The sequence below is a fragment of the Capra hircus genome, chromosome 13 (genome assembly GCF_001704415.2).
Source record: "Capra hircus breed San Clemente chromosome 13, ASM170441v1, whole genome shotgun sequence".
NCBI lineage: Eukaryota > Metazoa > Chordata > Mammalia > Artiodactyla > Bovidae > Capra > Capra hircus.
In genome coordinates, this window is record NC_030820.1 from 39,092,105 (window position 1) to 39,110,561 (window position 18,457).

General features: G+C 47.1%; 1 protein-coding gene across 1 annotated transcript in view; it reads left to right on the forward strand.

The window, feature by feature from the left end:
* Positions 1-18,457, forward strand: part of CFAP61 (cilia and flagella associated protein 61) — a 243,028-nt gene that overhangs the window by 103,131 nt on the left and 121,440 nt on the right. The window lies entirely within an intron of this gene.

Consider the following 18,457-nt stretch of genomic DNA (forward strand, 5'->3'; position numbering starts at 1 on the left):
TCCTTGTGACACGCCCCCTGCATCTCAGGACAACTGGGGCTGGCGTCAGCCTCCCAGCATCGTTGTGGGCTTAGCCGCCTTGCTGCAAAGCAAACGCCCCTTCACTCATGCTTTCGTTGCACGATTTGAGAACCGATATCTGGCTGCATTAGGACGTCTGGGCTGAGTCCGAGCTGGGTTTTGTTCACTCTTTCGAGGGGAGTCAGCGATGCCCTGAGGGGCGGCTGTGTGTGGGGTGGGGGCGGGGGAGGGGGCGTTAAAATGACAGCCCTGGGCCGCCCTTACTAGCAGAACAAGAGAAGGAACCACACAGAGCCTAGATTTCGCTTTCAATGGAAGTGTACGCGTAAACAGCCACACACACAGGGCCAGCCATGTTCATGAACTTGGCTGTGACTTAGGCTGATTCACATGTGAGTCTGTTCTGTTTGTGCACTGCTGCTGCTGCTGCTAAGTCGCTTCAGTAGTGTCCGACTCTGTGTGACCCCATAGACGGCAGCCCACCAGGCTCCGCCGTCCCTGGGTTGCTCCACCTCACTTCCGCGTAAATGAGAAAGACATCCCTCAGTGGGCTGACGTTTATCCTCCGTGGGAGAGAAAGAAAGTGCAAAGCTGAAATTCTCCAAACCTTTAGCCAAGGAGCTGCTCATCAGAGCTGCATGTGGTGCTCAAACCAACTGGAGAGAAGCCTGCTGCTGCCCAAAGTGCATCAGCACACTGTCCCAGCTCCTGCTTTACTTGCTGGGGGTGATGGGTGCACTCCACCAAGACCATCTTAGAGGCAACTGCCAACTGTGACCCAGGTTGCTGTAAGTCCTACATTTATCTCTAAATTGTAAAATTATAAAATAAAAAGAAAATTTTTTATTTTCTGATAAGTTCTAAATTTGTCTCTGAGTAGAGACTAAAAACAAACAGCAATCCTTTTGCCCTCTCCCAGTCTTCATCACGGAAAACAGGAAGCACCCACAAAAAGCAGAGCGAATCCTGTGACAGAGAAGAGATTCTCCTGACTAAACCAAGAGACCTTGTCTTCTTTTTTTTAGTGTACAATCCCTCATAGACTGGTAGTTTTATGAAGCATGATTTCCTGAAAGAACAAGGTTAAAAACAGAGGCCAGATTCAAGTCTTATTGCTTTGTTACTAGATTTCACAGACCCTGAATTACTCTGTCCTCTTGCTCTAAAGGGCTTCCCAGGTGGCACAGTGGTAAAGAATCCACCTGTCGATGCTGGAGACGTGGGTTCACTCCCTGGGTAGGGAAGATCCCCTGGAGGAGGAAATGGCCATTCACTCCAGTATTCTTAACTGGGAAATTCCATGGGTAGAGGAGCCTGGCGGGCTACAGTCTGTGGGGTCAGAAAGAGTCAGACCTGACGGAGCACACAGGCGACCTTGCTCTAAAAGCTTCTGAAGGCAGAGGGGCCCCTGTCTCAGCCCACTCTATGAGCTTCACTGGAAGTCGCAGATCCTCTCCCCTCAGCTGCAACAAGTTTCAGCTCTTGGCCAGTTTTGCATCTACCGCATCCCCACCCAATCCCCCTTCCCCCTTTATCATTTTGCAGCAGGTACATAGCACTTCACCCAGGACCACAGGTGTGTCTTTAGGTAGCAGGGCCCCAGCATCGCACACTAGAGAGGGAAGGGCTCAGGCCCATCTGCAGGACCACCGGCTCGGCCACCAGGTGGCCTGTAGGGGTGGGGAGACTGGGGAAAAGGACTTTTGTAACGAGATCCAAGAGAGTGTGTTGGGGTCAGGGAGGGTGGCTCCATCTCCACCCATCACTGAAACACGGCTTGTCTGACGTCATGTGATCCCAGGAGAAGGATCCACAGGCGCAAGGTACAGAGATGCTTCTGTGTGAGAGGTGCTGCCCATATGCACCCACTGCTGAGATGCACTCGAGTTTGGGTAGACCACACGGCCGGGCTAGGAGAAGCCCCCGGACGTCAGTGGCAGCCCATGGCCCCAGTGCCTTCAGCTGGTCACTGCGGGGCACGAGTGTGTGGCTGGCGGGATGGGAAACAGTTCAGGGCTGCTGACCTGGTGTCAAGGGCAGCATTCCTGAACCTCCAGTGTCTCCCACCGCTGGGAATCTCCAGAACTGGATGACTTTGAGGTGAGCTGAACTCTGGGTGGGGAAAAAAGCCAAAGAAAACATTCTGTTTCATTAACAACAACCCTATCATAACTTTCCAGATTTCTACGAGTTGAAATCCTTGCTCACATTTAATAAGCTTTTCTGTGGTTATCTCTGTGTGTGCTGCGCACACACCCTCCACCTTGCCCTAGAGCCTTGGCTTATTTCAAGACATAGCACAGGACGGATTGTTGAATCCCTACTCCAGAAAGTCAGCCATGGTGTGGTTGGTGCTTGGTATCTGCTGCTTTGTGCTGTGTGGTTTACTGTATTGATGAATTCTGATTTTTTTTCCTTTTTTAAAAAAAATTATTTATCTTTAATTGAAAGATAATGGCTTTACAGTATTGTTGTGGTTTCTGCCAAACATCAAGATGCATCAGCCGTAGGTATACAGTGAATTCTGACTTTTTTAAAGAAATACTTGACTGCTGCTTGCTGCTGTACTCATTCTCAAGAAGGCTTTAGTGAGACCTGCTGCTGCTGCTAAGTCGCTTCAGTCGTGTCTGACTCTGTGCAACCCCATAGACGGCAGCCCACCAGGCTCCCCCATCCCTGGGATTCTCCAGGCAAGAACACTGGCATGGGCTGCCATTTCCTTCTCCAATGCACCTAGATTTAGTCAAAATACAGAAATCTTGAAGTATGACCAAAGGATTATTGAGAGCATCATCCACATGGAATGAGCTTGGATGCTCAAACATTAAAATGCTATTATGTTAAATTACTTTAAATTTAAAAAAGATTGTGGGTGGGTTTAATGTTTTAGGCTGCTTATCTGAGACAAGGTGAGCCAGATGGAAGTTTTTCAGGAGGGATTTCTTTTTTGAGATGATTTTACTTGTTTGCTTTTGGCTGTGCTGGGTCTTTGTTGCTGCACGTGGGCTTCTCTTTGCGGTGGCTTCTCTTGCTGCAGAGCATAGGCTCTAGAGCACAGGCTCAGTAGTTGTGGCTCGTGGGTCTAGTTGCTTCGTGGCATGTGGGATATTCTGGGACCAGAGATCGAATCCGCGTCTCCTGCATTGGCAGGCAGATTCTTTACCGTTGAACTGCCAGAAGGAAGCCCCTAGAAGGAATGTCTTACAGGGTCCTAAGCACACTGATTTCTTAGCAGAGCAAATAGTATTGCAGCTGCTGAAGTTGACAGATTGTTTTACTAAATGAATCCCTTTCTTTCCCTTCAAGTTTTACACTCCCCTGTGCGCCTGGAGCTTCACTGGGGACTCAGCTCCCTCACAGAGGTTTTTCTCTCTCTGGGCACTGGCCTCTCATACATTTTATCCCATTTAAGCCATCTCAGACTGACCATCCGTTCCCTAGCTTTCACCTGGGAAGCCAGTCTTCAAGGGAACAGATCACCCCAGGCATGAGTAATGGGATAGAAAGCGTTTCATCTCTGTGGGTTGCCAATTTGAAGCTGGCACAAGCCAGCAGTGATTGAAATTCATCATCGCATGGCAGAGAAACATGCCCCCTCCCACCCCGAGGCCAGGTTGCTGCTGCCTGGTCTAGATGAATCGTGTCTCTGCCACCAGACCTGCCCTGTAGTTCGTATCAATTGACAGCCCACCCATGTCAGGTCACAGGAAGGGACCTGGAAGACGCGTGAATGATTTTCATCACACATCACAGGGCTGGGCCCGGAAGATTCATCGTGTTGCCAGTCAACCAGTAGATTCATGGATAAGAGAAGGCTTTTTCCTGACCATAACCCACATGGCGCAGGCTGAGAAGACTAGCTTCTCATCTTGAATTGGCTGTCTCGGCCTGTGCGTTTGCTTTCTGAGAACTGTTCTGATGGGAATTTTTAATGAAATGAATCAGTGTGGCCCACTTGCATGAGAACCGTGATCAGGGAAATACTCAAAATTTGGTTGAATGGATGACTCTATTAATTACAAACTATGGAGCAATTTGACTTACTCTGGGGTAGTTCTCCGTGCAAGCTGACTTGCTTTCCTTCCGGCCTCCCCCTTAGGGATTCAGAGATGACCATGACAGGGTCCCTTCCCTCAGGGAGCTTACAGTCCAGCGTCAGTATTGGGGCACTTCGTGGGACTGCTTCCTGCTTGTGTTCAGTGAGTTGTGTCTGACTCTTTTCGACCCCATGAACTGTAGCCTGCCAGGCTCCTCTGTCCATGGGGATTCTCCAGGCAAAAATACTGGTGTGGGTTGCCATGCCCTCCTCCACGGGATCTTCTTGGGGTTGGTTAAACCAGGGATGGGGGAGGGTGCCCCAGCCCCAGCGAGCAAGAGAAGATCAGCCCTGCTGGGGTTGGACCTGTTCTGTGGAATCCCTAGGGAGGGGCAGATGTGTCCGAGGCATGCTTTCCTTTCAAAGACTGGGGTTTTAAATGACTCCTACTTGTGATAATAAACACCAGACAATCTGCTTTGAACTTAAAAAGCTCCTCCCTTTGCTTTGGTACCAGGAGATGCTCCCAGTCATTCACTTCAATCACTTTGGTTCTCTGTGTTGATTTAGAGTATTCTAAATGAATGAGAGTGTCAATCCATCTCTCCTTTTTTTTTTCTTCCCCAAAACTTTTTGGACCAGATCAATCCATCATCTTTCATATAACAGAACCACCTCAGGAATCAGACGTTTAGACGAATCAATGCTTGTTTGCGTGTGTGTGTGTGTGTATGTGTGTGTGTGTGTGTGGTTGTTTATTCGTAACAGTCTGTTTAAATCTGGACTAATGAATTCTTTGAGGCCCCCATTTTCCCTTTGTCCTTCTACAAAGTAAGAATGACGGTTTGTTTAACCCCCCTTCTCAGAGCTAAGTGCTGGCCCGCCTTTCCTGGTGTGTGAGCTCTCAGGAAGATGTCCTCTCTGGCATTCGGTTACCCTTTGAATCGCCCCTTTCATCTGGCTGCTCTTCCCCAGTTCAGCTGTAATTACCATCTGATGGACTGCTGCTGGATACTGTTTCCTTTGCGCATCTGCTGCCCTAGGAAATTGCATTATTCTCCCAGCACCTGCTAGATTTTCCCAGCTTAATTGTTTCCCCAACCCTTCCTTAAACTTGGAAACTTTCACTGTCTGCATTAGGCTTCTCTTGGTTGTGCTTGTGTGTGTGTGTGTGTGTGTGTGTGTGTGTGTGTGTTTAAACTGACCCTTTAGTATCTCCTTGTTTCTAAAAATGCAAACCCATATTTCTCAGCATCATACATGCACTGATCATTATTAATGGGACCGTTGTGATATTCTCCTGAAATGAAATTAACCCACTTTAAATTATCGCTGTGAATCCAGTTTGCTTTTTCAAGCCACTTCCCAGCCATTTCCTACAGTTACCCAACTCGTGGGAAATGCATTTCCTTTTATTTATGGCAAACCCTTTTCTCTGACATTCTTAGAATAATTTACATAAATGCCTTCATGGGCTCTTTTTTTTCCCCTCCTGAACAAAGAATACAAGTTCTTTGGTCATTTCTTTCCAATTCTCTAAACACTATCTACTTTAGTATTGTGCATAGTATATAGGTATCTATCAAAATGACATGAATCAGTGGTTTATTCTCCTTGTTATCAAATTCCTCTCTGTTAGAAAGGTTACAGAGTAATAAACTACAGCTCCTGCTGCCATTACTAGCATGCTGTTTCTGAGACTTCCTCTGAGACTTCCCATGAATTGTTTCATTGAATCCTCATATGAGCAGCACTTGTGAATAGTTACTGCTACTGTCATTCTCAAGGTATTTAAAGAAAAACAGGCCTGCAGAACGGAGAGCTAGTGACTTGTCCAAAGGCTAATTCATTGACAGGGCTTCATGCCCAGGCAGTTAGACACCAGAAACTGAGACCATTATATATTCTCTCTTACCTAAACATTAAAGTACTGATATCATGGCTTATTGTAGGAAAACCAAACCACAGAAAAGGAAGATGGCTTGATAAGAAACCTTTTGGAGTCTCCCAGATCTTTGGCACTAGTTTTATAATCAAAAGGTGACTCATAGATAATTGGCTTTCCCCAGAACAGCTGGATTTTCCTCTTGGCTGAGCCATCTAGCCTCACGTTTGATCCTGTGCCAGCCGGACCCTGGCTGGGCTGGGAGCAGACGCAGGGGTCCAGGTTAGAGCCCTGGGGTCAGTTTTTGGACAGCAGCTGATCCCGGCTGTCTGCGCATTTCTCTCTGTTGTGTCCAATTTGTTGTTATAAACCTTTCAAAATTATAGTGGCAGCCATGGGAAAGGTGAAAAAAAAAATCCTGTACATGGGTCACAGTATCCATTTTTCAAAATTCACTTCCTTTCTGTGTTTGGCTTCATTAGAAAGTGCTCAGGTAACGCCCAGGATGAGCGACTGAAAGTTCACTTGGGAGGTGAGGCAGGGTGAGCACTGATGGGCCCGCCTGGGCACTGTTTAGAAACTGGGCTGCAGTAGAGGCAGAAGGAGGCTTCACGGTGTGATGAGAAATGGTGAAAAGTAAAGTTACTTTTCCATCTCTCAGTATTGTCAGAAAGTATATCTTATCATTTTCTAGGATAGATATTGTTAGAGAGTCGACCTCTCTCTCTCTTCCTCTCCTCTTTCTCCCTCTCCCATCTAACAGCTTCATTGAGATATGAATTACCTGCCATACAATTCGCCCATTTAAATAGCAATTTATTGGGTCTTGGTATATTAACAGAGTTGGGCAACCATCGCCATCTAATTTTAGAATATTTTTGTCACCTCCCCCAGGAGAAAGTAACCCTTTAGTAGTCACTCCCTATACCCCCACCCCTCAGCCCTCGTCAACTACTATTTTACTTTCTGTTTCTACGAATCTGCCTTTTCTGGGCACTTCATTTAACAGAATTACACAACATGTGGTATTTGTGTCTGTCTTTTTTTCATTGAGCATCTTCTCAAGGTTCAACTGTTTTGCAGTATGTATCGATATTCGATTCATTTTTATAGCTAAGTAATATTCTGTTATGTGGACATACTCCGTTTTGTCTGTCCATTCATTTGATGGACATTTGAGCCATCGCCACTGTTTGGCTACTATGAGTAATGTCACTATGAACATTTGCACACAGGTTTCTATGTGGATGTGTGGTTTCATTTCTCTTGGGTGTTTTACCTAGAATTAGAATTGCTTGGTCACACGGTAACCCTAGGTTTAACATTTTGAGGAACTTCCAAACTGTTTTCCCAAGTAATGGCACCATTTTGCACTTTCATTCTTTTTTTTTTTTTTTTTAGATTTTTAAAAAATGGTTATTTTTATTTATTTAGCACTCGGTCTTAGTTTCAGCATGTGGGATCTAGTTCCCTAACTAGGGATCAAACATGGGTCCCCACATTAGGCGTGCAGAGTCTTAGCCATTGGACCAACAGGGAAGTTCCTGTTCTCTCATTCTTAGATCAGACCCAGCACCCCTACTCATAAGTGGTGAGCTGCTGGCCAGCTCAAGGCCATGGATGGGCTGTGACCTTGACTGTTCCTTCAGTTGCAGGAGTGGAGTGTCCCCACTGCTTTGGGAAAGTGCCATACATGTGCTTGGTGGTATGCTGCCAATCTAAGCTTCAGTTCTCTGGAAAGCAGAGATTTTTCTAAAATAAAATCTCTCTTGCCCTCATCTTCCCTGCTTCACCCTCTCTGGCCCATCACCTCCCAGGAGGGGCTACAAGGACGTTTCTGAGCACAGGGAACACCCATCCAGACCCCGAAGAGTGATGTGAGGGCTGCTGGTTTTTCACACCGGTGTGTCCATCACTTCAGCCCACCTTTGGTAACATTATTTAAATGCATTTGGTAACACGCATTTAAAACAGCTTCCAACAGAAAACAAAATTCTGAGGCTCTCCTAGGTGCTGATGGGGTTCTTCCCACAATCCAGGAGGGGGGAAATGTGTCCTGTTCCCTGCAGAGCAAGGCCGCAGAAGTCCAGAAGGTACCTAGGACACGCTAGCTGCCGGCTGCAGCGCTCTGGACACCCCCTGCCAAGCAAGGCTCCCTGGTGGGCCTGAGCTCCCAGGCAGGAGCTGGCCTCTACAGCTAAGTGGCTTCTTCAGAATCTGCCTTTGGGGAGGAAAGCCCGCCAGTAGGAAGCTTTGCTTTGTGGATATTAATGGAGCTGAGGATGTAAAATGACAAAGGGGACAATTAGAGCTACAGATGCCTCCCCACCCCCGCCTTGGGGAAGTTGCATCCTCCTCCTTAATTAAAATATATGTATGCGGTTACAAAAGCAGTGCATGGTAATGGTAGAAATTTTAGGGGAAAGGAGAAACGGTAGAAAGAGAACATGGATGAAGCCTGCAATCTTCTGTCTATAGGTTACCTTACTTAATGTTTTGGTGTTTTTACTTCTAGATTATTTTCTGTGAAAAAAGCCGCATGCGATTAAATATGGGGTCATCTGCGCGCAGTGTTTTGAAGCATGCACTTTCACTTTTGAGGTTGTGAACACCTTTCCATGTCCCTGGGTATTCTAGAGTGGCGTTTGGGTGGCCGCACCGTCCTCTGGGCCAGGCTCTCTCTGCGTCTTGTGCCTGTGTGGCTTAGCCTGCAACATTCTCACAGGAGTTTGTGTAGTGTTTTCTCCATCTTGCACTGGGGGAACTGAGGTTACGAGCCATTTGATTATATGCCTAAACACTGAACCAGTGGGACTTGTGGGAATAATAACGATTTCTGCCCCCATCATCCTGGGAATATGATCGCTGAGGCCAGCTTTCCCTGCACTCAGACAGACAGTGAGCAAGTCCCGGGGCTTTTCTGGGCAATTTTAGGTAGTTACAGTTGTGTGTGTATGTATACTCAGTCATGTCTGACTCTTTGTGACCCCCATGGACTGTAGCCTGCCAAGCTACTCTGTCCATGGGATTCTCCAGCAAGAATACTGGAGTGGGGTGCTGTTTCCTCCTCCAGAGGATCTTCCCCACCCAGAGAACAAACCCGCATCTCTTGAGTCTCCTGCATTGGCAGGCGGATTCTTTACCAACTGCACCAAGTGGGTCATTCCAAATTCATAAAACATGCTTTTAATTCTATAAAATGTCTAAATTCATTTCAGGTAATAATCAAAACTCAAATTCAATTTTCATCCAAATATCAGAGTTTATTCCTTCCTTCCTCTGCATCCCCCCACTCCACCCCTCCACTGAAACCTGTAACCGGTGAAGGAGGGTTGGGAGCCTCCTCGCTCCTTCTAAGTCGCCATGCCCTCCAGTACTGAGCATCTATTTAGCTTATTAGTATTTAGCTTTGGGGGGGAAAAAAGCCTGTTCACTTCTTATTCTTGTTTAGCTATGTTTCCAGTCCTTCTGGAATGGGGGCCAAGGTGGGGAGCAGCAGTTGGGGCAATAGGCGTGTGTCAGAGGATAACTCCTGCCCTGCGTGCCTGACAGTTCTTCTCATGGGTCCAATTCTTTAGAGATCCCTGTCCCTCTGCTCGGGACTGCATCCCATAATTCAGGGACACACCCTCGATGGACATGAGTTTGAGTGAACTCCGGGAGATGGTGATGGACAGGGAGGCCTGGGGTGCTGCGATTCATGGGGTCGCAAAGAGTCGGACACGACTGAGTGACTGAACTGAACTGAACTGAACCCTCCAACTCTGCAGCCCGAGTTGGGTTTGCCCCTGGAGATGGTCCTATGGCAAAGACCTCTGATAAGAGCTCAGGCTGTCTGGTCAGCACATGTGGCCAGCACCTTCCCTCTCGGTCGCCCAGTCACTGGCTGGCCTGTTGACGTCATCAGCATCCTTGGGTGGGAACCACACACCACTGCACTATGTCCACTAGCTGTGGGGACTCACTCGAGAGCCTGAGGCTCCCAAGACCCTTGTCTTGTAACTTAAAGGATGAGGCACCCCTGCCCCTCCTCCTGGGGATGGAGTGGCATGTGCCCCAGAGTACATCAACAGTACATCAACATCTCATTGAGGAAGTTTCCAGAAAAATCCCCTTCTCTCCATTCTTCCGAAGCTTTTGTGTCTTCATTGTGAATGAGGGGTTTAAAAGTCACTTAACCAGTGCTTGCCCACCTGCTTTCACATTTTTACAAGTGCAGCTCCCTTGGTACGCAGCAGCCTTTGTCTTCCTGCCTCACGCGTCCTTTGTGACATCCACTTCCCCAGGCCGAGCAGCTGCCAGGTTAGGCGCTGGGACACAGGAATGCCAGACCTGGGAGCCAGCACTGCTGCGTATAGCTAGGTCCCTAATGTCCTCTCCAAATGTCTGTCGTTATAAACAAGGCCACCGTGTCCATCCTTGTTATTTCTGAGTACATTCATCATGACTTTATTTCCGTAAATTCCTAGCAATGATTCTCTAGGTCAAAGGTAAAGCTACATTTCTTTGAACAAAAAGCAAACTGATTTAGGATCTGAGAAAGCAAGCTTGCGATTCCCTACTTTAAAAGATGATTTCTCCTTGCAGTGTGTAAACTACCAGCATGAGGGACTCTCTTTTATTGTAAGATGTAGATTTAAAAATTTTTTTCTTTCTCATTATGGTTTATCACAGAATATTGAGTATAGTTCTCTGTGCTGAACAGTAGGACCTTGTTGTTTATCCATTCTCCACATAATTGTTTGTTATCTGCTAATCCCAAACTCCTACCTCATCCCTCCCCCAACCCTTCCCTCTCGGCTGTTCTCCGTGTGTGTGGGTCTGTTTCTGTTTCATCAGTTCAGTTCAGTTCAGTCGCTCAGTCGTGTCCGACTCTTTGCGACCCCATGAATCGCAGCACGCCAGGCCTTCCTGTCCATCACCAACTCCCGGAGTTCACTCAAACTCACGTCCATCGAGTCGGTGATGCCATCCAGCCATCTCATCCTCTGTCGTCCCCTTCTCCTCCTGCCCCCAGTCCCTCCCAGCATCAGAGTCTTTTCCAATGAGTCAGCTCTTCACATGAGGTGGCCAAAGTACTGGAGTTTCAGCTTTAGCATTAGTCCTTCCAAAGAACCCAGGACTGATCTCCTTTAGAATGGACTGGTTGGATCTCCTTGCAGTCCAAGGGACTCTCAAGAGTCTTCTCCAACACCACAGTTCAAAAGCATCAATTTTTCGGCACTCAGCCTTCTTCACAGTCCAACTCTCACATCCATACATGACTACTGGAAAAACCATAGCCTTGACTAGACGGACCTTTGTTGGCAAAGTAATGTCTCTGCTTTTGAATATGCTATCTAGGTTGGTCATAACTTTTCTTCCAAGGAGTAAGCATCTTTTAATTACAGTAAACTGGAAAATTCTGAAAGAGATGGGAATACCAGACCACCTGACCTGCCTCTTGAGATACCTATATGCAGGTCAGGAAGCAACAGCTAGAAATGGACATGGAACAACAGACTGGTTCCAAATAGGAAAAGGAGTACGTCAAGGCTGTATATTGTCACCCTGCTTATTTAACTTATATGCAGAGTACATCATGAGAAATGCTGGGCTGGAAGAAGCACAAGCTGGAATCAAGATTGCCGGGAGAAATATCAATAACTTCAGATATGCAGATGACACCACCCTTATGGCAGAAAGTGAAGAGGAACTAAAAAGCTTCTTGATGAAAGTGAAAGAGGAGAGTGAAAAAGTTGGCTTAAAGCTCAACATTCAGAAAACGAAGATCATGGCATCTGGTCCCATCACTTCATGGCGAATAGATGGGGAAACAGTGGAAACAGTGTTAGACTTTATTTGGGGGGGCTCCAAAATCACTGCAGATGGTGACTGCAACCATGAAATTAAAAGATGCTTACTCCTTGGAAGGTAGGTTCATTTTTACCATATTTTCAATTCCACATATAGGTGATGTCATATGTTGTCTGTCTTTCTCTGACTTTACTGACAAAGGTCCATCTAGTCAAAGCTATGGTTTTTCCAGTAGTCATGTATGGATGTGAGTTGGACTATAAAGAAAGCTAAGTGCCAAAGAATTGATGCTTTTGAACTGGGGGTGTTGCAGAAGACTCTTGAGAGTTCCTTGGACAGCAAGGAGATCAAACCAGTCAATCCTAAAAGAAATCAGTCCTGAATATTCATTGGAAGGACTGATGCTGAAGCTGAAGCTCCAATACTTTGACCACCTAATGTGAAGAGGCAACTCATTGGAAAAGATGCAGATGCTGAGAAAGACTGAAGGCAGAAGGAGAAGACGGCAACAGAGGATGAGATGGTTGGATGGCATCACCGACTTGATGGACATGAGTTTGAGCAAGCTCTGGGAGTTGGTGATGGACAAGGAAGCCCAGCATGCTGCATTCCATGGGGTCACAAAGAGTTGGACACGACTGAGTCACTGAACTGAACTGATCTGTTTTTGTCTGTCTGACTTACTTTGCTTAGTATGACAGTCTCTTGAGTCCATCCACATAGCTGCATATGGCATTATTTTATTCTTTTTTATGGCTGAGTAATATTCTGTTGTATAAATGTACCACACTGAGATGTAGATTCTTAAGCAGATAATCAGGTCTGCAAATAACCAGCAGCCTTCCGTTTCCCCATTAGCCTCTAACTCAGCTGAATCTCTGCTTGGAGCCTCCATTCCACCTGCTGGAAGGACAAAGAACTTTCACCAACTCCAGGCACGTTTAGCCATTTAACGTTTAAAAGGAGCCCATTCGGAAATGTTCTATCCTCATTTTTCAGCGATTCAGCCTACCTTCAGCCATCCCCCTTTTGGTACCCAGGCTCCCAAGCAACCCTCAGGGCTCAAGGTGGGGGCCCTCTTCACAGATCTCTTCGGATCAGGCCTCAAGTTGGCTGGAACACGAGCTCTCTCTCTCTGCCCTCTCTCATGTTTTATCTCTGACAGTCTCTCCCCCGCCATCCTGGGCTTTGGGAAGCTCCTGGACGGCCTCATCCTCTTTCCTGCCCTGGTGCCAGCCTCAACCACTCCACCTTCTCAGCCCAGGGGGCTGGGCGACCCTGTGAGGCACAGGCCTGCCTACCCCTGTGCTCTCCAGAACCCTGTGGGGATGAATCCTGCTCGGTTCCCTCAGCTTTATGGCCCTACCCGGGGGGAGGAGAGGCTGGGCTGCATTTCTCTCTCTCTGTCCCTCCAACTTACCTTCTCTGAGACAGCAGACTCTGCCATCTCCACGAGTTCTTCTGAAATCTGTTGTTTGAAACATCAACTCTGATTTTGGGGGACTCAAAAGTCAGGCTCTTATGAGACTCAAAAGCCTTTCAACCTCCTCTCTGCCTGGAAATGAAAAGGCATGTCTGCCCAACGGCTGGTGTCCCTGGCTGCTGCCTTGAGGGGTCGGGAGGGCCAGGAGTCAACGGGGACTTGGCAAGAATGAATCGCATCTGTTAATATAAAACAGTGCCGACTACGACGGTGACAGTGATGTGCACTTGGCCTGCAGACCCAGCAGGCCTCGCGGGGCTGGCCGCTCCCTCTGGCCCCCGGAGTAATGATAAAAACACAACACCATTTGTTCCAAAGTCATTTTATGTCAATAGACATCAGTACTAGAAAGTATCAGAAGTCTAACTTTTAGTCTTATGTGAGAGCTTTTAGATGGTACATCTTGTTAATCAATTCTGGTTGATGAAAAAGTAGGATATGCTCTCTTGAAGACGTGAAAGGTTAGGGAAAAAAAAAACAAAAACCAGACTAAGGACCTAGAGAGGTTTTATATTCAAATTGAGCTCAGGTGGATTAAAAGTCTTCCACATTTTAGTGATTTTCATAAAGCCTTCTGAGTTTATTCATCATTATTTACACACTCACTGAATCTGAGGGGAAAATGGCATTTGTGTTCACGGAGGCAAAGGATTAAATGAGCCTTGGAAACTGAAGTGCCTGTGTCTGGAGGCCTGGCTCTGGTGGCCTGGGGGTGGAGCGGGGGTGGGGGGGGCTGGTCTGCCATCCCCAACCATGTGCTGTCCTCCCCGCCGCCCCCCACCCCGTCAGAGAAGCAGCTTGGAGTCCTCAGACCTCAGGCTGCTGCTGTCATCTAGGGTTGACCCTCTTTCAGGAAGAATAAAAACCTTTACTCCGTATGTTGCCCCAAGACCACTAAGCGTAGTCAGGATTACTGATGTCATGATCTCCATAGAAACCAACTTAACAGGCAAGAAGAAAACAGAAAGCATGCCTGAAAAACAGGAAAATAAAAGAATAAATAAGGTATGGCAGAAGCATAGGAGCCATAAAGGTTTTTTATGGCAGTCTTGTTGTAGATATCAAACATGTCTCAGCCTGCCATCCAGGCGCTGTGGACCCAAGGTGGCAACCGAGAATTGCACACCACCCCCTTGTCCTGCCTGGCACTCTTCAATTGTGTCCCAGGTTCTGTTTGTTTTGTTTTAAAGTATAGTTCAGTGCATTGAAATGATCGCCATGGCAGTTGTTATAATTGAGGCTTTTATGGTAGTTTTTGTATTTAACCAAAAGGTGCCAGGCTCAGGCAACACTTTCTGGTCACCATAGTGAGGCTCTGTTGGCTGAAAGCACTTCGATGTCACCTTGGGGTGGTGCCTTCATAAAACCCAAGGTAATGGCTGATAAAAGCGAGCCGGGTATTATTATCTTTCACAAGTGACAATTTGTGAGCAGGTCACAGAGATGGTCTGAGAGTGTCCCATGGAATTGTGTACTGCTGACAACCTGGTACTAGACAACCTCCTTCCCCACCCACTGGTCACTCTGGGTTGGTAGGTCGGAGGCTACAGACACACAGACAAATACACACCCCCGGTGATCTGACTCACCCCAAAGGCGGGAACAAGTGTCAGAGATGGAGTTTGGGTGGCTGGGCTTGAACCTGCCCTTGTCCTTGGCGCTCCACCCCCTTGTCTTCTCAGGTGGAGGTGCCTTACTGCTGGTGGGGGTGCCCCCACCGCCTCCCCTATCACTGTGTCCTGCTCCCTGAGGGCTGTCTGCTCTGTGGCTTGCTGCCTGGAGCCCCAGAGCCCTTCGCTGTGCTCAGGGCAGCCACGCTGAGACCCAGTTCCCTGGAGCTCTGGGAGAGATGGCCTGGCTTCTCTCTCCCAGCTGGCCTTCCCTCTGGGGACTTGCCCCCACTGGAGAGCAGATGGGGAATACCTCCTGCCAAGCCCAGATTCCAAAAGAATCTCCAGGCCCTGAGTAATCAAATGCATCTTTGTGAGTGTGTGTGTGTGTGTCTGCGTTATTTATGGATTTATTTCAACTTTAAAGAAATGTATATACATAGGACAAAACAGGAAATATATACAAACAAAACTAGTTGTGTTTAGTGCTAGTGGTAGAGGGGATGAAAATTTTTTTCTGAATATTATTGTCTTTGCAAAAGAAAACAAAGCCCTGTGTAATTGAATGAGACTGTTCAATTAGTCTCATTCTATTTCTTTTCAAAACAAAAAATATGCTAAAAGTAAGAACAACCAAGTAAAGTCAGGAGAAATGTGATAATAGTTAACATTTGTCACACATTATGTATGAAAGGCACTGTTCTATATTCCTTGTAAGAATTAGTGCATTAATCCCTGCATGCACCCATGGTCTAGAAACTCTTTTTATTGGTGAAGCATATAGTTCGCTTTCAAACTCGTCTTCTTGGATTCTGGTTATGAACCAACCGATCCCTCTGCCATCCCTACCTGTCTGTCTCTCACACACACACACACAAACACATGCTACAATCACCATCCCTAGAGAAGTGCGCAAATTCCAAGCACATCTACACCCCGTCAACTCCAGCAGCACAGTAGGTGACTGCAGCTTGATTCTGAGTTCTGTTCTTCACCCGCTTCCTCTGTCCAGGTTCTCCCCAGGAGCCGCACAGACCCTGAGCCCACTTCTGTACCCACCACATCACCTTTCCTGGTGCTGTGTTTTTTGTCCTGAATCTGATGCACACCACAATGTGGACACGCCTTTCCCAGAGTCAGCCCTGACCCTGCGTGGACAGGATCCTATGCATGCCTTATCTGATGGGCCAGAGCAGTGGTGTGAGGGTCCGGAAGGTTTCCCTTCTTCCTTTTCACCCACCAGAGTGCCTCCTGGCCCTGAGCCTGCCCTTGGGCCCGTGAGAACCAGCCTTCTCATGGGCACACACTCCTAATGACACAGCACTGATGCTTTGACTTCTAGTTCATGGTTATTTTAAAAGAATTTCATGCAAGAAGTTCATCAGATACAATACAAATGTTTCCAATTATGTTCTTTTTTTTTTTTTTCAATTATGTTCTTAAAACACATCCCCCATTTCTTTGCAATCTTCACAGCTTGCTCAAAGCAGAACTAGAGCTATGTGGGATTGCAATTCCCCTTCAAATGATTATTTCTGTTTTTAAAAGGGGCAGGGGAAACCCATGGACTCAGATAAGAGTTCAGGATTTCATGTGCCCAAATGTTTGGAAAAGGTTAAATATTTTACCTGGATGGCAGTTGGCCTCCCCTGAACTTCCTCGGAGGGTGTTGTTATCTGGGTAAGAAAAGAATGACAAAGTCACTGCTATTTTGAAGGCTCTATTTAACAGATGTGTATAGAAATCTATGTATTATTAAATAATTCTTTATAATATGCTCAAGAATAAGCGATTGGTAAGCCTGTTTACGTTCTCACCATCTGGGAGCATTCTGTCACCCATCTGTTCCATGTAATTATGTAATTATCAATATAAGGAAAGAATAGGTGATATACTTAACAAGAAAAACTGGTCCTCACTGAAGAGGAAAAATGACATGCATCTGTTGAATTCCTTTTTGTTTCTCTTTCTTTATTGTTTGCTGTTTTTCCCTTTATTTCACAGTTGCATTCAGGCTGTCAGCCTGTGTCATACCCTCAGGAGAGCTGTTTCTGCCATGCTACACACTGCCACACACGTACATGCACACATATGCGCGTACACACATGTGCGCAGAGGCAGAGCGATTAGTCAGGTCCTAGAGGCACTGATACCACTTTGAAAGGAAAGAGCAAGGCCGTGTTGGCCTTGACCCTCCATCGTCTGCCTCTGGGAGAGCCCGGAGAGTTCTTTCTAGAACACATCCTGTAAGAGTCAGAACTCTGGGAAATATGTACATTAATGACTGACAGATGGAAGGACAGGTGAGCGTGTCGTGTTCGCACAGGTTACTGCATAGAGATTCCACTTGAGAAGAACCCCCGACTTGATGCTATTTTCTTAATGTCAAGATTCAAGCAATACATGTTACATCATAGTAGGATAGCAGTCCCGGGGGGCTGGGTTTGTGTCCATAGGCTCGAACTGCAGAGGTTCCGTTGTGCGGTGGAGAGCCGCGGGCGTTTGGATGGACGTGGACAGCTTTCTCACACACGCAGTCACCTCTCCTGACATGTAGGACAGCAGTGGACGGCGAGCAATCCCCCGCCCCCCTCCCCCTCTGTCTGCCCAGGCCGGGCTCTGAAGTCCTCCAAAGGGCCGCTGGTTCTCCCAGGCAGTCGATGGAACCATCCTCAATGACTCATCTTGACAAAACCTGGGATTTTGATCCTAAGCCGCACAGAGGGGCAGCTCCGGGAGCCATTGAGGTGACAGTCAGCCTGGGGATGAAGGTGTGAAAATCCTTGTCCTTCCACTGATCCAGTGATGGGGCAGGGCTCCCCCGGGGCCTCCTGACTCTTTGCAGCCCATCATCTCCCCTAGAGGGATGACCCTTCCAAAGAACCCTCCATCCGCCCCCAACCCCCGCAAAACGCTCCCCCTCTGCCCGGGCAGGCACTGTGCCTGAAGGGGCAGGGGAGAGTGAAGGACAAATCCGAGGGTCTGAGACCCTAAAACTACTCAACAGCTCTCACCAGAGTTAAACCTGACTCACAAACTGAGCTGGAAATCTATACTTCCATCATTTCTTGACTTCTGCCTAAAATTTTTTTTTTTAAACAGCGCTTTCTTTGTTTCCTCCTGATAAGTGTTCCTTTTCACATGTCAAGATGATGATGTTTCAAGAATCCATCTTCCTGGGAGCATCCCATGACAGAGCCTTGGTCCAGGCTGGATTTGCCGCTCTCCATCCCAGCCTGAGGCTTGTGTCAGGGCAGGCATGGGCTCCCCACACTCGCCACCTCGTGTCCAGGAAGGAAACAAGTAACTTGTCCCACCTACGTCTCTCTTTGTTCCTTTGAATTCGATGGTAGTCTTTGATGAATCCTCCATAAAGCCAGTCACCATCGCCCAGTCTGTCTGTGTTTTGAATTGTTATTTCCATGGATTTTTTTTTAAAGCTGGGATACCCTTAGAATAAGCAAAAAGGAGAAAATTACGGGGCACCCTGTGGGGAGAGTATTTTAAAGGGCTAAGTAATGGGGACAAATGTGGCTCGATTCCTCATGGGATTTGGTTGGTTTTGACTTTATATTTACTTGTTTCCTTAATTCAAAGTTAAAATGATTTAATTGCAACCATAACTG